Genomic DNA, 27,410 nt, shown 5'->3' with positions numbered 1-27,410 from the left:
TATATAGCTGTTGTTATCGTCATCGCCATCATCATCATCATCGCCACCGCTGCTGCTGTCTATACTGATTGAATCGATACACGTATAAATGATGTGCGTTTATATGGCGGCGCCGAATTCACATTACTATACATAATATTGCATCGTATTGTGTGGGGGCCGCAAAAGTTTTAATCGACAGTCGTGAAATTGATTTTCGTATATATAATTATTAGTTTGGTATGATTTTTTTCAACGTTTAAAAACCTATTTGATAAAGATATTTTCGTAAAACAATTCAACACTATAATATCGTAAAAGAAAATCGTCTTGAACAGTAACCTAGATGACGTCCACTATACAATATACTAGACTTATCTTATGAATATAGAAGTCGATACAGCTCCACCCACGCTTTTTTTTTTAGCTATATAACGTCACACGATACGTGACGTCAACAACGATATTATTAAAATTACAAGCTGTATAGTATCGTTATGTAATAACTAATGAGTATTATATTTTGTTTAAAACTTTTGAACTTGTTGAAAACATAATATTGATTTAAATATTTGGCTTTTTAAGGGTCGCGAAGAGTTAAATTTAAAATTTTAATGTCACATCCATAAAAGGTTGGTAATCCCTAGTCGATATATATATATATATTGTAATATAAGCGTTTTTAAAACCGAAATAATTCCATTTATATTCCATTCCAATTATTTCGGTTATTGCTTTTATTTTATCTTTTTTTTTTTTATTTAATTAGACCGTGAAAAATAAATTTGCAATTATAAATAGGTACTTTAATATTATATTTATATTCTATCGATTTATATAAAATATGATTATGAACCATGAATACTCCTATATAGCAGAATAATAGAAAAGATGTATCGTGAGTAGGTATGTAATTAATTAATGTTCTGGTAGGTATACATAACGATAATAATATATTAATTATAATACATTTTGTACATTTTTCGTATATTTTGTTTTATTCAGCGTCACAAAGAATTGAGATTATGCAATTATTTATTTATTTTTTTGATAAATTTCATTATTTATTTGTAATTTATTCAAATTAAGAATGTCGAGACTTTGGAAAATTGTATAAAATACCGTGCGTGCGTATTTAAAATGTCTGTAAACCGTTTAATCCCTTTCGAACAAAACTTTAAATCCTTTTGGAATTTTAATACGAGGCGCTTTTAGGACCATATTATTGGGTATACCTAAAAAAATAAAAATGTATAATTTAATTATTTTGCCTTTTGATAATATCACGGTACATAAATATTATTATCCATAAGCGTGAGTATCTTAGTAAATTATTGATGTATGTAAGTACCTACATTGTACTGTATAATATAATTTAGGTACTTAGGTGTATGCATTTTTTTTAAATAATAATATGACGTATGATATTTTTAAATTTATATAAACAGTATCGAGCTAAATACAATATTAAGAATTCTTCTTGTAAAATACATCGACATAAATTATTCAGAGTGCTAGTACACGGAGTATAAAAATTGTTTTTCATGTATACTCGATGTGTATAAATTTTCGAACTCGTACACTTTCGTTTAAAGTTTGATCTTTTCTGGAACATTCTAAACTCGTGCTTTGCGAAAAATATGCTCTTTACGTGTACAAACGAAGAGTAAAATAGCTTTAGGGTTGTTTTTTTTTTCATCTCGAGATCGGAACAAGTAGAAAATCAAATACATAAAATGGGTTTTACAGTAGGTACTTCGACTGAAGCACAAAATGTGTTATACTAATAAATTTTAATAATAGTATTAAAAAAATTATTTCTAACAAACTGTAATCGTCGTACTATTATTTTAATCGTGCTGAAAGTGTTTGCATCTTTCAAATAATAATAACAATAAAATATAAACCGTAGTGAACCCTTTGCAATTTCAATCAAATGTTCATATATCGAGTGTATACGAAAATTTAAAGGCTTTAAACATTTGATCTATCAATATTATTGAGATACGGCTCTATAATTTATCACAGACTTCTAAATGAAAGACCCGTTAATTATGAAAATCGTATTGTATATAACAGGGGTGGCCACTAACCTTAACTTTGGGAGCCGCAAATTTATAAAGTTAGTTTGAGGTGAGCCACATTGTAAAGCAATGTTTATAAAATAAGGATACATTTATCATTTTAAATCAAATGAAGGAACATTTATTTACATTTAATTTTAGTCTAAGTTTGGTTCAAGAGCCGCACAAAATTAATTTAAGAGCCGCATGCGGCTCGCGAGCCTCGTTGTGGCCACCCCTGGTATATAATATCAACATTATCGCTTTGTCGGTATGATCGAAAAACCATTAGATTCTACACGATTACGGACTGGTGAGTTGTCACCGAAGCTGTAATATAGTGACAACTAATAATATTATATTATATATTAGTGCAACTTTATAATGATGGCCGTATTGGCGTATAATACATTATTATTATGAGGTCGATAAGGGCGCGTGTAAATAAAATTGAAAAACGAGATGGTCGTTATATGTGCGCTCGCGGACACTAATGGATTTCTTTTCGGAAACCATTAAGCTTTTAGCGTATAAGAATATACTATAATATACACAGCAACAGCAGCAGCTGTATATACAATGTACATGAATATAATATATCACGTGTGTTGTAGTAGTCGGTGTAGGTAGGTACACAATATTATAGTTGTATTTAACCGAAAAATATCAAATCGATTTTGTTCGTGGAAACAAAAAGAAAAAAGAAAATCATGTCCTTTAAGCTCGTCGCGTACATAATAATATTATATTTTACAATATTTTACGGTAATCATTGCTTGTCGGGCGGCTGGACGAAGAACGACTCCGGAGGTGCCGCCTCCCAAAACGGAAGTGGGCGATAATCAAAACGATTGTTTCGTCGTTATTTAAATTGTCTCTTTTTAGTATGATAATATACACGTACACGTACAATTACTGTGGCGTTACTATGTACCGAAATTTGAACTCTCACCACCGACACCACCCCATCGTATACATTATTATTATTCAGAGAGAGAAAAAAGACACATAATATTACGATATAATTGCGTTTGCGCGTCTCTTCTCGCGTGCAGTATATATGTGTGTATAGTAGTTTGTAGTGTGCGGGGAAAAAAAAACGTAATAATAATAACGAAAGGGGGTGAGCGTTTGCGACACTGTCGAATAATGACGGATATATAATACATATATAATACACTCGGTGGCGGTGGCGGCGGCAACAGTGTCCCGCTTGTGCTTTAAATGAACACATTTTTTTTTTTCAATACGACCGCGTCTCCTTCGTCGCACCCTATTCGCGATGTTTTTGGGGGGGGTGACAACCGACCTGAAATCACTACGGTGCCGTAGGGGTGTCGGTTATAATACACTCCCGCGTATTAATATTGTATACAGTGCATTATAAAACACCGCACACGCGTATATAATGAACTCGCGATCGTTTTTTATTTCGGATCGCAATAAAATCGCTCGCTACACGCATTACACGCATTTCATATATTATATTATTAGCCTTCCGTGAATATAAAAAAATATATTATATAATAGTACCTACTCTACGCGTATTATATGCTTTGTTGACCATATAATATACGATTTTCATATTGTTGTTATGATGCTTACGATATAGGTAGGTACGACGGCAAAATCGTCGTCGTTGTTAACGAAAAACGACCGATTGCATAACATAGTATATATTATTATAATATTGTAAGCGATGTACTATATTATGTTATTAGTCGTATTATATTATACCAATATTATGATATCGTGTACGAAAAACAACAAATTACACTATCGCATATTATAATATATTATACATATATACCGTCTCTGATTATAAACCTATAGTTATTATTTTGTTTGCTATTTGTTTTTGATTTCATACTCGAATACACTAATTTGTGCATTGTGATTTAGACTCGATTATTTTGAACTACAATAATATAATATACTGCGAGTAATTTATTTACCTAAACTATACTTATATTATACTCGTTGTTTCTAGTTGAATTATCTATTTTATTTTTTTTTTTTAAGAGATTAAAAATTAAAATGATACCATTACGTTTTTACTTTATGATTTTATCTTTATTTTTAAAATTATCGATTTTATATCGTATGGTCGATGTGCATGTACGATTTATATCATACTATTTAATAGAAGAGTTGTTTTAGAACTAAAACCGAATTACGTGTAAACGATGTACGTATATCTATCACGTATATATTATAATATGTGTACAAATAATATACGATTAAACGTTTTTCGTCAATTAGATTTAAATAATGTTCAAACCATTGCCGTTGTGTGCCGGCGTCCTGTTACGGCGAAATGTGTTCAATATTCAAATGTCAATGTTGCAATATACCAACACGCCATAGTTCTATGCTTATTGCTTGTGTTTGATTTTCAACACCATATGTGAATGATCGGCCATTTGGTTTATCGTCGTGCACGATAAACACCATTGAGTGCGTTTTCAGAGAATGTCGGTGCATTATATTTGCTGCCTCAATGATTGGTGTGCACGCTATCATATGATATTGATATAATTATAATATAGTAACATCGAATTCCCGTTTAAAAATATGACCAAACTTTTCGATTTATATTAAATATTTCCATAGATTATTCGTCGAAAAATCATCATATAAAACGATAATAAAATTGAGAAAATATTTATTTTATGTAAATTACACGCTACTGAGAGATTGACGTTACGGCGATATCCATATGAAAATATCTGATCCTGATTTTCGAATTTTCGATATATTATTTATCTAGATTTATCACATTATAATACGAAGAAAATAAAATACTTTAGGCTTTCAGAAAATAAGATACGGCTAAATTCGTTGATACATTCGATATTATACTCTGCAGACGCATTCGCGAAAAAAAAATACGAATAATATACAGTGGGTAGCGCGCGGTTTTAAAATGTACTATTTATGTTCTTCCAAACATGGCGTGTAGTGTGTACCACGACCAAAACGTGTTCGACTTCACATGGCCGTATTTCATACCATTGAACTTATATATTTATTTGTAAAAAAGTGCAGGTTACCTATTTTCTATTTTCAGGGTATAGTTCCAAAATCAATTGGATATTCAAATGCATACACATTAAACATTTAATTCAGCCATGCAATTCATTAGTGTTTTCCTGGAAATTCTTACTCGCTGATGATTGAGCTATCACACACACTTCATTATAAATAGCTATTAGTAACCACTAACCTAGTGATAAGTTTTTCTATATAATATGCGTCTGCTAATTCTCACTAGCATTTACAACACATATAATCTGTACATTTAATTTTTCATCGATTTAATATTATTCTTTGTTTCCAGGACTGGCTACCGAATCGAATGACTATCCCTTACGAATTTTCTGTTCCTTTTCAGGATTGGACACAGTTCGTGACTACGCTCATTTCTTAATATTACACCTGTTGACATTATATTGTATTGACTTAGATCACGTGGTTTTATATTATATTTAGCTACCTACGTTAAATGTCCATGATATTGTTCGTAGTTCATACTTTTTATTTTTGTTCGTAATTTGAATTTTGAATTATTATTTTATGATTTCATTATTATAATAATAATATAATTTTCAAATTAAACTTTTCTGAGTGTGAATTGGGGTTTCTATTTGAATAAAAGTTGATTTATATTGTTATTATTCTCATTGTAACCCGTATATAATATTTATATAAATGTATAAAACTAAATAAGCCAATTTCAGCTTTTATTTTTATAATAATTTGAGTACTATTGTTATTCACTTATAATAATATGTCATTGAAAATAATGTAGTTTTTCTTTGTTATTGAACTTCTATTTAAAAAATGAATTGTTATTATATTATATCCTCTTGAAAACAGCGTATAATCACGGTATAAATTAATTTTAAGTAAAAAAATATAATTTATTTTGTGCTGTTATATTGATATTTCAGAAATTCATTCAATTCTCACTGGCTAGTGGTCGCAACTATGTCGTGCGTGCCAATAATACTCACCAATAGTGTGATGCGTAGTAGTGTAAGAACCGAACTAAATACATTGTTTACATTAATTAGCAACTACATGACGTGTACATTATACATATTGTATTTAGTTCAGTGGGTGTAAGCAGATTAATCGGAGTAGTGCTGGAGATTGCCGGACTAATGATGATGAGTTACGTGAGTGAATTGTATGTGTAAATTATAATATGTGAGTTCTGAATTTTCGATATTTTTTTGTTTTATAACAATTAAAAATTTGTAATAATAGATATTTCACGAATAAATAAAGTGATGACTTTAGTCCTTGTAGATCAACAATTATATTAAAATGTTCCTTTTCCAAGCTCATCGGTATAATATAATATATATATAAGTAAATAAAAAAATAGCACATCAGTAATAATAGGTCCAATACAGTTGGCGTTAAGCATAACATTGTTAGTTAAGCACTTATTTTCCATGAAATACAGAAATAAAAAACAATACACGATTTACAACGCACTTGTAAATACAACACTATAGTAAAAAATTCTTCAACTATTCGAGCCCATGTAATGATGAAGCTAAATTAATTTAATATTAAATATTAAACTTTGGCTGTTAGAAGCGTAGCAATAAATGTGCTTTTGAGTTATTCTATTCAATAAAAACATGAATAAAGAATATGTACCTATTATTAGCTATTAGAGTTGTACTACACTGAGCATAAGAATTTATAGCATTTATTGATTTATTGGTTATTAATTAAATAATAAAATGACTATTAGAATGAAATTCAAAATAGAACAATGGAAATAATTAATATCAACGTTATTTAGAAGGGGAAATTTGCAAATATTAAAATTAATTATAGAATTGTGAGTATTTATAGTGTGTAATGATTGGTGATCATCGGTCCTGGTCCATTTCCGTTCAACAGAGCTGCGGCATAGTCACGGAGGACAATATTATAATACATACACATTGCATACTGACATGCAATAATTATAATAATAATAATAATATATGTATAAATAAAATTATAATTGAACATTGATACCAGTACAAGCACTACAGGTTTATGAAGGTAGCGAAACAATGCATAATATACAATATATTTTGTGATTTGAAAACTTTGGTTGTGTTTTATTGAATAATAATGACACTTTATTTACTAAAATAAATGTCAAGTAGAATATAACTATAATGAGGTTATGAAAATATGTAATTTACTTATATTGGAATATTTCAATCAATTATACTAATTATACTATTGTATTATATTATTGTACAGTACAATATAGACGTTTCAAATGGAAGTTATTTAAATTTGCATAATAATTTGTCAACAATTTTGATGGTTATCAAGAAATAATTAAAAAAAAAAAATGATTTTCATGAATCATGATAGAAAAAACAAATGTTTAAGATTTTTGGGCCACTATGCATATAGCGTTTTTACATTATTTATTTGAGCTATATTATTATTTAAATAGTTTATATATATATATTTTGAAATAATAAGCATTTCCTGTACCGTAGATGATCGTCATATCTTATTGATCTATTATATTTATGCATAATATTATATAGCATTCACCATATTATAATCCCGATACTCGCGGTAATACCTACATATTATTATCCAAGTTCAACCGAGCTACTAAATCAAATACATCGAGCGTCTAATTATATGAATGCTTAGTATGGATTACTTACTCAAAGGTATTAAAGCTGAGAAATAACGAGATCAAAATATATTCTTTGAAGTCGCCCACTCCATTTACAATACTTTGGTCTTTACAAACGAATATGTAATAAGACAAAATGAGTACATTATATTATACATAACGTGGCCAGTGAAATATGTATTAAGTCGTTTTATGATATTATGTGATTTAAGTACAATTTTATTGTACACGAGTGTTAGTATATATTTATTAAAATAAAACCGTGCAACAGGTGCATTTATAATATTAAAACAAGGGGCACACAATAATAACTTTCTACACAAACAAAATTCATCACTCATTATAATTATAATAATAATCACAAGTATTCGTGTTAACATAATATTTTACGATCATGACACGGTCCACTGACACTGGTCGGGTAATTTTCGGTTCGTTATTGCACTGTCGTAACTATATTATATATATTATTATTACGCTTATACGGTCGTAATTAATTACGCGTCGTCCATCGCCATCCACTGCAGCCTGTCATTACAATATTATTATTATTATTATTATGTAGACCGGCTGACATTCAATTGGCATAATAATAAATTGATTAATTTCGCTCAAGTGGTATGGTCTCGAACCCTAAACAATAATTACAAGTGTCTGTAGAACGTATTATATATATATATATATATACAATATTTACGCGGCTTTGTACGTCAAAAATATTTCGTCTACGTTCACCCACACACCCACCCACCCAATCATCCACCCACCCACACACACAAGTACGCGTGCGTTACGTATATAATGTATTATATATATGTTATAAATAAATCACAGTGTTGAAGATATGATTTAATAAAATTTCCGTTAATCAAGTTAAGAGCTCGGCAAAAGGTCGACGTTTTATATTTCATCTTTAAAAATTCATCCTCTCGTATTTTCCTACCACCGCGTCGCCGCCATTCTTACACAACAGATTTAACGTCTAGGTCGCGTGGTGAGGGATCCCTCTGGAAAAAACGACAAGGACGAATTTCATTTTACGAAACTGCTCGGCGAGAGCACGAAACGGGATGGGAAAAAATAATACGTCAAATCGAATGATTTTCATAAATTTCCGTCATTCGTTTTTTTGTTATATCATTTTTCTCTAGGCGGACGCGACGTAGTCGTGACTTATAATATCATTGCACATCCACTCACAGACGTTCCGAACGGATTTATATTCGTTTTAAAATTATTTTCACGAATTCACATCCGGACAAAAAATTGTCTCCGACGTATTTCCGGACGTGTCAGGTACTACGGCTGTCAACATGTGCATATAATACGTGTATTATAATAGTATATTATGTTATATATATTTAGTTCAAACATATATATATATATATACGAGAAGTGCATATAATATTTAGGACGTCTATATGTACAAATAGCTCATACAATATGCATTATAAGTAAATCGTGTGTGTATATGCGTAGGAAGATGTTTTCAAAGCCGATTGTAATATATCGACAACCTTTGGAAACGACAAGAAAATCGATAGTCTGCACTATACAGCAGTATTCACTGTATGTATTTATATACTTAAACGAAAATATAAGTATTTTTTTTAGTAAGGGAGTACATATAATAATGTATACTTTTATGTTGAATAAAATTTTTATTTTTTATTTTATCAGACGTTTATGTAATAGAAATCAAAATGTAATGGCAAAAGGACGATTTTGGAAGAAAAACGGATCTTTACAGAATAATATGTTATAATCTTTAATTAACCATTCCGATTTTCCCAGTGTTTAATAAATAAAAAAATCTTGATCCCTATATTATCATCTTGCATAATATTATTATTATCAGTATCTGTTGGCTGGTTTAAAATTACACAGTAATAGGTATAAGTGCGGCACAACAGCATCCCCAAGTTCAAAATTTGTGTACGAAATGTTCACAAGATTTTATAACATTTTGTTATTAAATATAATTACAACAATTTTTTTTTGTAATTTACACAAGTACTTTAGAATTACTGTGTTCGATACAGGTTATTGAGGCGAAGTCATCGCAGTATCCAGTATTTTTTAAATTATTTTATAGAATAAATCAATATATTGATTTGACATTTTCAAAAAAATTTGTTTCCAACTTTTAACTAAATACTCGATATTCTTGACCTAATAGTTGATGTGTCGTAAAAAGCTTTTTTTTTAATACCAGACAAAATTGAATAAGATACATCGTTGGCATAATGTAGCTCGTCATAGTTGCTTATTACAAGTGTGTTTTCAGAACCCGAAAATTGTTTTTCAAGCAATCGAATAAATTTTTTTTTTAATGCCATCGCTACAACTTACAATAGTTACATACGCTATAGGATAGATGCTGCGATATTAAATCACCAATACATTATTATTATTTAAACTAGAATATTGTCCATCGATAACAATTTATTCATATGAAATATAATATTATTATCATATTGATATATGTATGGCATAAATAAATGAAGTTTATGATACAATTAACTCGGACCACATGGGTATAAACGGAAATGATGTGATGGGATAATACCTGTATATTATACTTTTATATTATGTATGCGTTTAAACGTTGACACTTAGATTATATGTTTTGTGAATGTTTCTACTCTTACTGGTAATTTTATTTTTATAATTTACGAACGGTTTTTTTTCGTTTTATTTTAATCTATTATCATTTTATTCGTATACCCTTCATTAAATAAAACTGCATGCAAATAAATTTAAACATACTCTCACATTCACATGGTAATTTAATTTTTGAATGCATGCCATAAATGTCTTTTTGTTTAAGAAAAAAATCTAATTCTATACAGTTTAGCTATAATATAGCATATTATACTGACTATGTCGTATTATTATTAAACCTAAAACAATTTTATTTTTATTGCTATAATATAAGATTATTATTATTATTATTAAATATAAAAGACTTGAAGTGCAAACTGCTCAGACACAAAAGACATATTTAATATTACATTGTATGGTTAAATATATTATGTACGTGTAAAGCTCATTAAAACTAATTATTTTAATTTTCTTGGGTAACAATTTTTACAGGCTACTAAAATATTATTAATTTTGGTTGTATATAGATTTTACACATTTTCAGTTATTTTAATTTTTAATACTAATAATATTCATTATATTTATTTATTTTATTAAACATTACAGTAATAAATACAATTCTCAAGTGCAATTTGATCACTAGGAAAGTCTAAAAGAAAGATTAAAAATAATGATATTATCTAAAATGGTATTTGGTATAATACTTCTATCGCTGGGTATAGTAGTAAAATCGAAATATTGCACAGGAAATGTCTTTGCCATACTGTACAATGTACAAAAACTACAATAAAAAAATATAATCACTATTCTGGTACTTATCCTTTTTACGAAAAGTCGTAGACGCTCAGTAAATATTTAATTTCTAATCAACTTATTCTCTCCTATAAGATATAGACTGTCCTGAATTACTATTTCCTGTAAATTTAAATATTCCTTATCGAGGCATGTCATACTCGTTTTTGGTACCTTTCCATATAGATTTTTCTCCATCAATTTAAATGTTTAAAACTTTAATATTACAAATACTAGTTATTCATTTTCTACACCAAAAAAGTCAGCCAGATTCTTGTATTAACTATAATATCTGTACTTATACTTTAGGTTATTATATTATATAATACGGGATTGCCAATTGAAATATAAATTTGATTAATTATCACGATCCAAGAACATAAATAAAAGAGTATGAAAATTTAAAGATCTTAAAAATAAAAATTACACAATAGTACCTAATGAAAAAAGAATAAAATTAAGCATAAGAAAATTATTATATTTTAAAATCAGTTCGACTCGAGTAAAAAAAAAATTAATAAAATAAAATCTCAAAATAAAACAATAACATATTTTGTCAACAAATTCGATTGAAGTGTAAATTATGTTATTATACTATGAAAACTTAAGTATTTAGCTACATGTTGTAAATTACAACCATTTAATGATATTTTATTTGTTTTCGAGTATTGAATAAAATGGTAAGAATTGCTCATATTATATTATATTATAAAAAATACACATATACCTGCACTATTAGCTCAAATATTGTACATGATTAAGTATGATTTATTTAGTGGCAATCGTGTTTATAATCCGAAATAAATTTATAAATTTATCAGTTAGCCTAAGCATAAGAAAAACTTTAGGAATTATTCTACGAAAGTCGATTACTTTTTACGATTATTTTTATTGAAGTCATTGTTTATAAAGTATACTTACGGCTGTGGTAGTAGGGTAGTATTATATAAGTAAATGAAAAAACTAAAGTGTAATATGCGTGTTTTGAAATTTTCATGAACCATATGCAATAACGCCTTTAGAGCCATGTTTTTTTACCATTATAATAGCGACTCTGCTGCTGCGAAATTTTCCTAATAATTATCTCCGAAATGATAACGCAAATTATGAATAATAATAGTAGATGTATGTATGACACTGCGGTGGTCTTGGTAAACGTTATAGTGAAACTGCGTGTAGACTTGGACTATAAATGTTTATCTAAGTGCACCCTAGACGTTTGTCTAAAACTTCCTAAATTATCGTACTTAACTGACGCTAATGCGTGTGGTTGAAAACGCGTTACGCCGGTGGCAGCGTGATGGCTGTTACGAACGAGCGGCGGCGGCGGTTTATCAAACATTTATAGGCCGCGGATGGAGACACGGCAAGAGGTTCGTCTCTGGTTGGACATTATACGAAAATTGTTTGTCGGTAAAATTCAATTCCGAAACGAAAACGGTCTTCTATGAGATGTGCGCCTCGAAATCGTTTTTTGTGTGTACGATAAAATAGAATATTTACAATGATATTATGACGTGTTATTATAAGCACGCTTATTCGAGTAATTTTGTATAATAATGTGGATACTATTAGCTACATAACGACACAGCACGTGTAGATATATTAACCCAACTTGTGTTACAAATTTTGCGTATGCTATTTGGTATCCGTTCCCGACATGAGTTTTCAAAGATTTTGAAATAACGCGTAAAAGTATACAATGTCCATACAAGGAGATTGAACGTTACAACCATTTTATTATTTAAATGTTCAAAACAGAGAAAAATGTATTACACGATAGTTTTTAGAAACAAAAAGCTTAAAAACTATAAGTTATTTTAGATTCTAAATAAAAAAAACTTTCATATTATACATTTTTGTTTATTTTGAAAACATGTATGATAAAATGGTTGTAAGACAAATTTTTATTCATCTTGTATACTATATCGTAATAATGTACTACGTTATTAGAATATAATATTATTGTTAACATAATATTAGTTATAAGTGCCATTTCGTTTTTATTTTTACATTTATAGTATTGTATTATATTATCTGTTTGCTAAAATTACATTTTAAGTTTTCGTAAATAATTTCATATTACACCGTTAAACATTTTTAACTTGTAACTTGATATTATATCGAACTTAATAGTAAAATATAGTCGTTATAATAATAGGTAGCACACAGGTAGTATACTTAATTAATCTCACTACATTTTTATAACGACGTGTCCGTCTGATGAGCAGTGATAACGATTTGAAATTTCCTTTCCGCAGTCGTCAGAGCAGCTGTCGACTACTTATTAACGTTGTTGATATTTCATTAACCTTTTCGTATCATTATAATTATTATTATTAGTCGGATGCGTATTGCAGACAATAAATCGTGGGTTAAAAAAAAAAAGAAATATATAGTTCTCAAACCGTAATAATAATATAATCATCTTTGTTCAGGTATATCAACACTGAAAACTTAACATTAATTAAAATCCGAATGCCGTGCAACAGTCTAATTATAAAATTTACATTCAATCGCGGGAAACGACCGGCGGTAGGCGGACGTTTTTCTCGACTACGTTCGTGTCGGTCTGCGAAAAAATCCCGTACACCTGCACCGCCGCGCGTTCGGCTGAGTACCCGAATCTGTTGAAAAAAAAGTCGAGTTCGCGGACGGAAACGCGTATAATATAACGATATATCATACCTATACGAGCATAAAATGTATAGCTGCGCCCAAATCAAACGCAAAACTCGAACTGATACTTATATACGAACACAAGACGTATTTTCCGACAGTTCTGCGGCGTGTTTGCGCCTCGACGGCTGACGTTTTACCGCCGAGGAACGCATTATCATACGTATATCGTGTGTAGTATACCGTTTGACGCGTACAACAGGTCGTCATCAATCAAGACGTGTGCCTTTTATTCGTTCTCAATATCATAATAATGATAATAATGATAATAATATGCGAGTGAATCGTTACGATATCATAATAATAATAATATGCGGTGCTGCGAACACAATTAATTTCTTACCGTCCTGACAGTCGCGGTGGCTGTGTTATCGCAATAATAATGATTTTAATGTGTGCACGCGCCGTAAATTTCCAGAGTGAGTATACTGAAGATTTTATTTACTTACACACAACTCGTATGCGAATGTATGCGATCGCGACGGACTAATGAAATCATTACTCGCGCACTCGAGCGTCGTTTTTGGTTAAATTCCGATTAAAACTTTGTTTGCAAAAAAAACTTTGATGCGACATAATAAATACGTAATTTTTTTATTTTTCTTTTTTTTTAGTTGACGATAGTTGACGTGTACTTATTCTCCGTCGTACGGACCATTATAATAATATTGTATATAATATCGTATACTACACAGTGACAATGTAAATAAAAAAAAAAAAAAAATCAAGTCTGGTATATTTGATGGTAAGAGATAATCACGCACTTGCAGTTATATTTTATCATGGTCTTCAGAATAAATTATTATGATTTCAGAGTTAAATTTTTTTTTAGTTAGAAAAGTTTTCACTCATTTCAAAGTTTTTATTCGGTTTATGATTTGTGAAACGAAATATGCCATCTTTTTTTTCTGGAAATTTATATCATGAAGTTTCATCATACATCACGCGCGTAGCGTACTATCGTTTTTGTGTATTATAATATTATAAGTGTATCGGTACCTATATAGAGTATAAACCAAATCATATAATAAATTTGTCAAGCTTTTTATTTGTATAGACACTTACACATAACAAGTTCGCCTTTTATAAAATGCAATATTTACTAATTCTTCAACCAAATAAAAATCAATGGATATTTTTAATTTCAGTACTTCATTTTAGTATTAGTAATTATTATTATTATTTTTAAATAAAACGACACCATTTGTTTATGCGTGAATACTACTAAAATAAAAAAAAAAAAAAAAATGTCATTACGTAGAAAATTATAGTAGTGTTTATAGAGTTACGTATTTTAATATGAAACAAATGTACAAGTAATAACCAATGATTAATAAATATTCATCATTATACGTTTATACTACGAATAACAATTTTTGTTTATAACGAACGAGTACATCTACCATAAAAATAAAACAGTTTTTATAATCACACCTCGGTGTTAATAATTATGATTATTATATAGCAATTCAAATTATATTTTTAATTTAATTTTTCACCATATTCATTATACGAATATACACGATTATATTAAAAATGAATATCAAAAATAATAATTACTAAATAACATTTTTTACCAGTAATAAGAATAATTGGAGAACGCTGATAGTAATTAAGAACTAAGTTATTTACTGGTTTATTATATTATAATTTTTTTTAATAAATCAACATTATATGGGCCTTATTTTTTGTCAATAATTTTAATCACGTGTCGGTTTCTATACATCCACTTCATAATTATAACAGTTAAGTTTTCCTTTAACCCATATCTATGTTTATTTCGATTTCAGTTTAACTATATACAATCTACAGATTTATTGTTTTTACATAATTTATAAGAAAAATATTAAGTACAATTATAATTTTATACAACTTGTTATATAATTAAATACATAAAAAGTTAGTTGATATAAGTTCATTTTAAATAATATTTATAATGATGAACGTGATGTATAATTTAATCACGATTTCAGGTACCACTAAAATTCTCATTCGGATGATCTTTTTGTATTGAAATTAGGTTTTCAGACATAAAAAGAAGTATCAAAATACACATTTTTAGACAATTTATAAATGTTTAACCGTTTTGTATGAGCGTGCGAAATATAACTTACCTTTTTTTAAATACCAGCACCGATTTTTTAAAAATATATTTTGTGTGTAATATTTTTTTTTAATTTTAAGATTGGTAATTAAAATTTAATGTTTATATTTATGAATAATCTGTTATTGATTAAATTTTAATTATGTTTAAATTATACTCAAAAATCGAAATAATATTTCCAATATTGTTAAATGTCTGTTTGTATTGTTTGTAGATAGATAAGACCAGAAGCAACAGCCATAGAAGTAGATCTGATCGTCAAACATAATATAATTATGAGGTCATTTTTACTTCATATTCATTAGAGAACAGTGTAGAGAAAATAATATTTTATCGGGAAAATATATAATTTGAAGACTATCAAGTGGAGGTTATTCTACCGAAATTATGTGAGGATTAATAAGTAGGTAGTAATTTACTATTTTTATATTTTACTAAGATTTTTTCTTAGAATTCTATTAATTTTGATTATTGTATTAAAAATTTAGTGTTACGCTATTTGAGGTATTTGGTTTTCAGAATAGATGTTAGGAAATCTCGAGTTTCTGCTTTTCCAATTAGTTTATATAAAGTTTTTTTGTTTGACTTTCATAAAGTGGTGTTTTATTTTTTATGAATTCTTTAAGATATTTCATGAGCCATTAATTCGTTATTTTTGATTGTTGTTTCGGACGGTATAGATCAGGGGCAGTCAAACAGTCTATCAAGTTAGAATTTATTTTTAGGGCCACGCGCCCTTTATGTTTCTTTATAATTCATTATAGTTATTAAATAATAAACTAATTGTATAGATCTCGATCCTCAAAGATGAAGTATATTTTTAGTAGATTGTGATCAAAAAAAGTTTGGTCACCCCTGGTTTAGATAATATAAATCGAAAACAAGAATCGTGTTCCCAGTACCGCATCTTGAAGATTTTTTATTTTAATAAATAACTTTTTTCAAATCTTTATATAATAATACATCATCTCTAAGACGTATTAATTGCTATTTGTTCGTCGTATTTAAATAAGCTTCTCAGTTGAACGACTGTTGGTAAATAGTTGTTTTATTATTTTAAGATTTTAATTCGTTAAGGTATTTTAGATTTTTCAATGACTATCGTATTAGAAGATATAATTTGAATGTCGACGTGGACTTATTTATTTCAACGTTTTTATAAATCGAATCCGTTGTTTATATACTAAACCGTAAACTGTGGCATCGTACAGTAAGGATTCCCGGGTGGCTTAACCTCTTTCGGCTTTTAAATAAAAGATTAAATACTATTCAATGATATTGAAATAATATTCCGAGAAGAGTGTTACTAAATCACGTGTAAACAATATTCGCAAAGGCAGCGTAAACCGATATTAGATATACTTACCGTCTCAACTCGTTAAATTGATTTGGTAATATTATCTGAATGTAAATATTATTACAAATTATCGTCGGTCGCCGTGATTGCTTCTTTTATATTCGAGCAATAACGATAAAACGTAATAATACGCTATTGTTAAAACATTGCTATTGTTTTCATGTACCAATCGAGCGATAAATTATTTTCAAGCAATATATACATGTACAAACATGATATGTTTGGGTATCGTTTCAAACTCTATTCGCATCGTGAAATAAATACTGTGTGATTAATTAAATACGCCCGTCTTCTTAGTTCAAACACTGTATTTATTCGAGTCAGACTTTGTACACTGTATCCACATATTAAGTTCAGTAGTGAAGTTCTCCCCAAAACCGTCATTTGATCCCTTGTAGAATGAAGTACATTTAGGTTCATGTATACAAGTCACGAGATACTGTACGGGCTTAATAACGTTACTCTATACAACGTATATATATCTAACTCGTTTTAACTTATCTCACAAAACTGATGATGGTTTAGTTTTGATCGGTATATCTTCAAAACGAGTGTTTTTATTTTATTTATAATTATATAAATCATATAATAACAAACTAGACGATTTCAATTAGTTATATAATTAAGTTTACAAAAATTAACTACTGCGAGATAATAAATAAATCGAGTTTCGAGGGCCGTTATACGTTATATATATATATATTATACGTTTTTGTTTGAAACTTTATAGTTTTAATTTAAACGAAAAATATTCGTTTTTTTATTGAGAAGGATATACAAAAATATTAATCGTTTTAAAAATTAATAAAAAATATTTTTGTATAAATAGAGATTTATATGCAATATTTGATTTATGCACAATGAATAATTAAAATTTTTCATTTGGGTAAAACATATTCGTTTAAGATTTTTTTTTAATGAATATTTACAAAAATGTAAGAACTTAAAGAAGAAATTTTAAAATACTGGATGCACAATTTTAACATTACCACTCATTACCTTGCCTTTCTAAAAAAAATTAAACAAAAGATTCTACGTCACTTTTAGTAATTATTAAACAAGATTTTCTATTTTTATTATTTCGAAGAACAGCATATATTTTATATCCTGAAGCAGAATATTCTTCTAAGAACTTTAGTATATACAAATTGTATTTTGAACCTGTAATTAATTAGTTAGAACTTGTAATTTAAATTTAGATTACTTGGATAGAACAGTAAAAATAATAAAAATATAGATAATTAAATGTTTGTTAGAAATTTGATTTTTACAAATCAAAATGCCTAGGAAAATATTGGACTCTAAAATATAAAATTAAAAATATACGTTTGTTGTTGGTAAAAAAGCAAATAATTAAAAAAAAAAAATATTATAGGTATATATATTTTCAGATAATTAATAACAATATCGAAAAATGTTAAAAAACATGATAGTGACTAGGTTTATATAGACTTAAGAAATTATACCTAGTAATTAAAATATTAATTCGTAATAAATATAATAGGTACCTGTATAATAATTAATAAATTGTGTATGCGTTTTACTCTTTTACTACCTATATCTTTAATGAAAATACTTACCTTTAGTTCAGACGATTAACATTTAACCATTTTAATCTGAAATATTATGAATATTTAAATATCATATACTTTATAAACGTTTCTATAGGTTTTAACCAGGAAACAAGCTACAAATATTGTGATAGAACATCAAAAATTTCACGTTATTCGATTTTCTCGGTGTTACTACAACAATATATTATTAATACCGCAACTAGTACAACGATAATAATATTACAGCATATTCATCGTCGTCGGTTTGTAAAAATTGAATTTTCACGTTCAAAGGAATAATCGTAAAATCACAATAATAATAAAAATCTGATTGCCGGCGAAAACTCCCCGGCAGGGAGAATATTGTGTATCGTCGACCGGTGGCGCTGATTGATGCGTATTGTCGATCGCGAGCGTATATTTTACTCGTATATCGACAATAATATTAATATACGTATTATAAAACACATTTTGAACGGCGTGTACAACTAGGGAGAAGTATCGGATACGATTTTTATTCCGTCAAGTTTTGTGAGGAAAAAAAGCGAAATCGTATTACCGCCGTAATAGAATATCCGTCGTCGGCGGGCGTCTGTTTCTTAGGAATTATATACGTTCGGTTCAACATCCTTCGCCTGGTGGGACCGGGTCTCTCGTGGGACATATTTTTAAATTGTTCACTTGTATCGAAATCACTCGCACATTGTGTTGGCGAAATCGCATCAACGGCGTTTTTGAATGATATAATTATCGTATATCTATGTAACGCTTTACGCAGGCGTGCCGAAAGTTTTCGTTCTTATCGAAATTTCGGTGTTCTTTATCGTGTCTATTATTATACCTTTTTTTTTTTAATTTTACGCCATGAGATTAAAAAGGACGATTTTCGTTTATTAATCGTTGTAGTAGTCAATATGTATATATAGGGTGATATTGTTTGAATAGTAAATACCTGCTCGTTATTTTGAAAAGAATAGTAAACACCTGACTTTTTAAAAATTCGATCATAAATGATGCTGTTGGTGTAATCGCTTTTAGAGTAGTAAAGATGTTGTAATTTTAAACTTCAAAGGTTGGTTTCTAGTAGATAAAACATTTGATCTAGTTGTCAGTGATATTATGAGAGGGTAAGTAAACATTTTCAGTACTTTACAAAATAATTAAAAAAAATGTCTTACACTCGAAGAAAAGCAGGGATTTTAGTGCAAAGCCTGTTTTCTTTAAAATCTACTTTTTTATATTGATATAATTTAAAAATAAAAATAATTACACATATTTTGAATTGTCACTTAATATTTATATATATATATATATATTAGAATTTTTTAGGTATGAAATCATTATGTTAATCTACAGTTAATATGCTATTTTATGGGTTTCATTCGATTAATTTTGTTCGTGTGTAAATATACAAAAAAGTAAAAATATTTAACATTTAATACATTGTTCTTCATAGCTTGTTATTACAACAATTACAACAATGCAAAAATATCTATTAATAATAGTTACAAGTTTACAAAATTTGACGAAATTTAGAAAATATTTAAATTATGTTGCAATCAAAAATTCAATAAATTATTCATTTTACATTCAAAGCTTGAAAATGTAATACAACACATTCAATACATTTTTTTTAATTTTAATTAGAGAAAATACTGACTGACAGTAAAGCTATATTATTTTTAACTTTTGATTTAGTATCTACTGTATACATATTAAATAGGTACTATACTCGCTCTGAAGCAGAACAATTTATTATGTTTCTGAAAATTTCTGAAAAAAAAACAAATATCAGATTAGTAATCGGAATCAATTATAATATATTATACCACATAGCCGTATTATTATATAAAGAACATTTTAAAGTTTATGTTAACAATTTAAATATAAAAAGTAAACAATAATTTATAAGCACACAAAAAATGACAGATTTTCATGTATTTAAAGTTTTTCATTAAAAAATAAAAAAATGTTTATAAAAGTTAACAGTTTTCGAGATAACGAGTGTTTGCTTTAAAAAAGAAGAATCTGCTATAAACACACGCACACACACACACACACACACATCCATATATACTCACCATTGCGTATTATGTTATTATAAACACACCTCTATAATATAAAAAATACCTATATGCGGAACAAAAAATAATATATATATAATAAAAACCGTGCTCTTATGCGATCACAGAACAGACACGAGTCTATGTCACTTGTCTTGTCGTCGTAAAACGCGCGCGGCTCTAAACGGACCTGTCGTATGTCGCATATCATTGTAATAACTATTTTTCTCTTTACTTTACATATACGTGTGTGAACACGACGACGACTACAGAGCTGTATTCGTTTGACGGGCAAATAACAATATTCTTATTTAAACCACGCTTATTTGCGAATGACAAACAAAAAAAATTGAAATGAAAATGACAATAATGACGAAAGCGTAGTCGCGCGAGCGATATTCACGGACTTAACTTATATACTAGCTGACTCATCCGCGTACTCCGCCCCAGTGGATAGTTGTTTGCAAATTGTGGGGACGTTTCTTTGTCTTATAGTTATTTCGATCATAAAATGCTATAAAGTGTACTTACCTTATTCCTACGCAAAATAATAATAATTTAAGGTGTTTATAATAATTCTCATAAATAATATATGCTTATTGCTTATAGATAATAAAAACAATTTTTTTCTCACATTAATAATATCATTATCCTTACACTCGGGAAATATATTATGTAATAATATTATAACGCCATTAAATGAATAACAACAATAATGATTATTAAACACAACAACATTGGGCATGGAATTCTGTAGGTCTTCGTATCATACAGCCAATCAGCGCCTACTAACTCACTACACTACTTTTCTATTGGTTATTTTTATTATTGGATACGTTTTAACCTATCTATCTTAACTACTCGAGTCTCGAGATTAAGCACGTCAGTCGTAGTTAGAACGAAGCTGTGATCTATACTTCAAACCTCGCAGGACCGTTCAGAGCATCGAGTCGTTGTCACATGTCATATAGGTAAGTCTACAATAATAATTTATTGATTCATTGACGATTCTATATACACATTCTGAGGTGGGTCTTAAATATCCGCTTTAAACAATTATTTTAATATATAGTAATATATAACACTTGTACGTCGAAATTCAAGTTTTACAGGAGATGCACAAAACGTATTTTGTGTAACTAATTATGTTCCATTTTTGAAATAAGTGAAATAAAGATACAAATACTGTTAGTATGTATGAACACGTAAATATAGTTTGTTTAGATTCAAATAATATATTTCTGTAAAAATCTGAAAATTTCAAAATATTGGACATGTTCCCTAACAAAAGTAGTACTAAAATCTCCAGCAAACTGTCGGGTATAACAGTAAACAATTTGGTGACGATACATTGAACGGTGTGGATTTGTATGCGTGACCAAAAATCGGGACTTGCTTTTATAGTATAGGTAGATTAATATGACGCAGGTGTATTTTTTGCAACCGCTCAACGATTGAGACTCGTACAGACGAAAAACACTAGCCGAGATTCGCGTTTAACTGGTATATCGTAGAATTTGCGCTAACACAGTATAATACGACGTATTATATATTATATTTTATGCGTTTTACGTGGATTATCGAGACCGATTTGTTCGGCGTGTTATATAATTGTGTTAGGTTAGGTCTTGCCCCGTAAAGTTTTAATCGTATGCATTTCCGGATGAGTGGGGACGAATGAATAACACGATATTATAATATTATTAAAACTAATATATTATAATCTCGTCCTCTACTCGCTCGCGCCCGTTTACTCGTACGTCACGATTTTAATGTTTTGTGCCGAAGTCTGAACTGCAAAGTTTTGGACGATAGATAAGTCCGCACCGGCGACGACGACGGTGCGCCAGCGCGATGACTGTGGCCGACAATTAATATTACATCGTACAGTAATATTAATTTTATAAATTGGATTATCTACGCTGTCTGCGAGAGTACGCATTGCTACTGGTGATGTAACGCGCGTAATACAATAATAGTCGTGCGCAATTAATTAAAACGGTTTCGTCGTCTGCGAGCGAGATATATATTATAATATTATTATTTCGTGCGTTTTGCGGTGCGGCGTCCCGTGAAATTGGTCTGCGTCCGAAAAGCGAACGGCGCTCGTAGAATTAATGATAAGTAATAACAACGGGGCAACGGCGCGGGATTTCGACGATATCGAAAAAACAAAACGTCACCCCGTCAAAGCAGCGATTTTATACGTTTCAACAATATTTGTACGTAATTCGATTCGGTTTCGAATATTATGTATATTTTTTTAATTTATACCTATACTACGAACGCGAATCGTTTATTCGTGAAAGGGTTTGTTCTCCACTAGTAGTTTATTTTTAAAATATGTCAATCTGTACGTCACATTATTATGTTTTGTTACATAGATATTTGTGAGTTTTTAAATTTTTTGAGAAAAACGGTTCAGCCGTTTTCAGTCTTTCGAATGTTAGTTTTTTTTTTCGAAAATTAATCATTTTTTTTTCATTATTATTATTTATTCTCTTACGAATCGATGGCTTAACGATTTACGAATATCCATAAACGATAGCATGATTAAAAACTTCACTCGTGTTCAAATTAAAGTTATGCTGTTCGTTGGTTTTAAATAATATAATGTTATAATGATTATTAGTCGGTTTGAGTGCAAAACTACTTCGTTTAAATTTATTGTTTCAAACCAAAAACGTCGAAATCTCAACAATTCGACCTTAGTTTAAAACGCATGAAACTGCTTTATTCATTGCTGTTTAAAGGTGTACTTCGATGTATTACGGTCTTACATGCATTGCTTTAAATATTTTAAACCATCACATGTCAACATTTTTCAATTTCGATAATGCTGCCAGCGACATATCTATATTAAAATATAATAGTTATCGCACATCCCGGAAAGCGTACACTTAAAAATGTTAAAAATAGGCTGCCTTAATAAAAATAAAAGGATTTTTTTCAAAAGCTCAACGGCAAATTAGAGCGGGAAAATAATTACTCCGTATTCTGCAACATAATATATTAATCATTGTATACAATTATAAACTATTATATTCCTATGCCCCTGAACATCAATTCGATTCAAAATTTTATATCGAAAAGACGTCTGTCGTGGGAATAATGACAGTAATAAGCGAATAATATCCTTGTGAATAAAATATTCGTATTTTACAAAACGAGCTGAAAACTTTTTCGGCGTCTGCTGCTTGCTGGTGACAACAATATATATATATATATGTATATACGGTCCTTGCCGACGGTGACTGACGCGGTGACAACAAAATACGAGATGAGAGTATAATATTATTATATACGCTTTATATTATTATTATTTTCATGGCCCCGATCGTCCCGAAAAGGGAGCGAAGAGTTCGTCGAAACGTGTAATCTCCCACTTCTCCGTCTACGCTCCTGCAGCTAACCTCACAACGCCGACGACCCCGTAAAAAAAAAAAAAACTATTATTGTTCGCTTCGAACTGAAATGGTTTTTTCCCCTTCGTATTTCATTTCCACCTCTCCTCTGCCGATCAATCCGGTGACAGCAGCGTCAATCGCACATCACCTCGCTTTTAGGCGTGGTTCAAACAATACAACGCCGAAAAGGGAATTGACAGAAATAAAAATGAAAGTTTTTCGCCAGTCGCATCCTGAACAAACGTTTTCTTTTCACATACCGTTTAAAAAGTTTTACCCATCTGTAGACACACACTGGCGCACAAGTATTATGTCGAGAAAAAAAATCGACCTCACGGTAATATATAAACTGCTATACAAAAAAAAAAAAAACAAGTGTGTAAGATTCTACTTATGTGGACACTTGACCGTTTACTCTGCCAAATAATGTACTACATAAATGTACATAATATATTTTTAACGGAAATTTCTTTTAATCAATCATTATTTTTAAAAGTATATTAAGTACATTATATTATTAATATTTTGCGACTATTTCCATTTGAAATGTTTAATTTTTTCATCCATCACGAAAGTTTAACATTTTATATTGCCCTTATTTTTTTTTTTTTTTTTTACAGGCTCTTGAGTTTGTCTAAATCTTTTAATTTTAAATTTTAAAATATTTTTATAGAAGTAAATGAAATATTTTTCATTTTACTGATTATTATAAAATATTATTTTTTATTTATAAATAATTTTTCAAAGTTTAGCGGATGGATATCAAATAGTACCGCTTCATTTATCTTTTATCTTAAGTTAAAAGGTTAGAAATACAAATAAAAAATATTTTATTAATAGTATAGTTACTTTTACATCAATATTATCTAGAAAATAAATTTAAATTATTAAAATGACTAATTTATATAACTAAAATTATATATCATCGTTTCTTAAAGCAGACATTAGTATTATAAAATATACATATCAAAAAATATATTCGACATAGCAAAAATCGAGAAAATATAAAATGTTGGACTTTTATAATAGTGTATCTTATATTTTTCAAAAATAAAATGTCGTAAAAAGTCAATACTTTTCTTGAATACTAACCGTTAAAACAATCGCCTTAAATATTATATTTTTTTTCGAACCGATTTTTACCACATCATCCCTGTTTGGAAAGCCTCGTCGTCGTCGTCGTCATCAACGATGTAGGGTCGTCCGCGAACGGGGCTGTTGAATTTCAATACTTCCACCCCGAGTTTATATTTATTTCCGTAAACAAACCGTTAACCTACATAACGATCGGAGGGTTTTATTTGGGTGGGCGCCCACCCAACAGCGCTTAAATATCATATTATGTAGGTGCCTATATGTACATATAATATATTATATTGCATCCGGTGCCAACTGTGACCTCTGCAGTAGTGTTTAGATTGTCAAAAACTGCACCAGTTGTATTATCGTCCGATGATCGATGAGTTTTCTGTTCGACAAATATAACACGGCTGTATGTAATCGCGCGGTTAACTTTTAATGATGGCTATCTGTACTTACTGAGTCATTTTTGAGTAAAAAATATTTACATAATATAATAATTATGATAGATCTATATTTTTGCGGTGATTTTTTCCCCAATTAGATTTGATTGGCGGGTGTGGGAGGATGAAGCGAGGGTTTTAATGCAATACAATTCGTTTGGTTTGCGTTCCACAATCACTATATACGGCTATAAAATAACATTAATTTGACACCGAGAAAAATGTATTTATTTTATTAATTATAATTTTGATATTTATATTATTTTACTGTTATCGTTTGATATAGTCTAGTATTATTATGCGTTCGCAAGAGTGCCTACACGAGGATTCGATATTTTTATAATGAAAACATCATTATGCTATACCAAATGTTTACAATACAATGGGCTATGGCTATACTATGTACAGTTTGTAATATAAAACTCGTTAGTGGATCTTATTATATTAATATTTCGATATAAATCATATCCACCGTCACGCGGGAAACATGACAAATAGCGGTTGGTAACAGGCAGAATGTCGAAAATATATTGAACACTCACAAAAAATTTAATGCCGCGACCCCTTACTGAAATTTTTCCGTGTAAAATACACACACACAATATAATAATTCACTATTAGAGTATATAAGATAGTATATAAGATAGTTTCTTTGTTTTTCTATGTTTACCAAATAAAAAAGGGGAAACGTAACGGCCCTACTCTATAGATTCTGTCGAAATTCGTCTTACTCTGATTAATTCAAAAATATGATCTCGAAAAAAATTATGATATATTACAAATAGCAGATCACGTGATAAATACAAAAATAATATACATCGATCATCGTACTGTTAATAAAATGGCATATTAATTACTAAATAAATAATAGCCTAATTAGGATCTGTATCACCCCTGGATCTTTTGTCATAAATGGCACACATCAGTCGTCTCAACCAGGTTGGTGTATACTGTATAGTATTAAATGTGATTAAATGTAAAGATATAAATAAGTAGATAGTAAATTTGTAAATAGTTTTTGTTAATTTTTCATATTGTCATTGTATATTATTAACTCCGTGAGTTATATTGAAATTGTCGCCAGCAAAAAAGTGGTGGATTTAGAGAAGGATCAAAAGAGGCGATTGCCTATTGGTCGACAAAACTCAAAAAAGATGATTTTTTTTTCAATTTTAATTACCCTATCTATTTTTTGTCAGAATAGTCAAGCTCGGGCGCCGCGCCGGCTGCTACATTATCTTATCGTTAATGACTTACGTTATTTATTAAAAACTTGTTCATGATATTTAACGTAATCTCTCGAGGAATTCAACGAAATTATCAAATATACAATTATACGCGACTTTAAGACTCGAAGCTTATGATGCAACGTAAAAATATTATAACATTTTTTTTTTCGTTCTCACGCGCGTAACTCGTTTGAAGATTACGTCTTAACGAGTCTGAACAAACTTTATATCTATGCCGAGTGACTAAATGCAATGCGTAAATAAAACGTATCTAACATATTATCACACTCTATACGTATAATTACTGTTTTACTAATGGAAAAAATATGATATTGGTTTTCTTAATGAAATTATGAAAAAGGATTAATTTTTTCACAAGTCAA

The sequence above is a fragment of the Aphis gossypii genome, chromosome 2 (assembly GCF_020184175.1).
Source record: "Aphis gossypii isolate Hap1 chromosome 2, ASM2018417v2, whole genome shotgun sequence".
NCBI classification, from domain to species: domain Eukaryota; kingdom Metazoa; phylum Arthropoda; class Insecta; order Hemiptera; family Aphididae; genus Aphis; species Aphis gossypii.
This window is presented reverse-complemented; position numbering follows the sequence as displayed.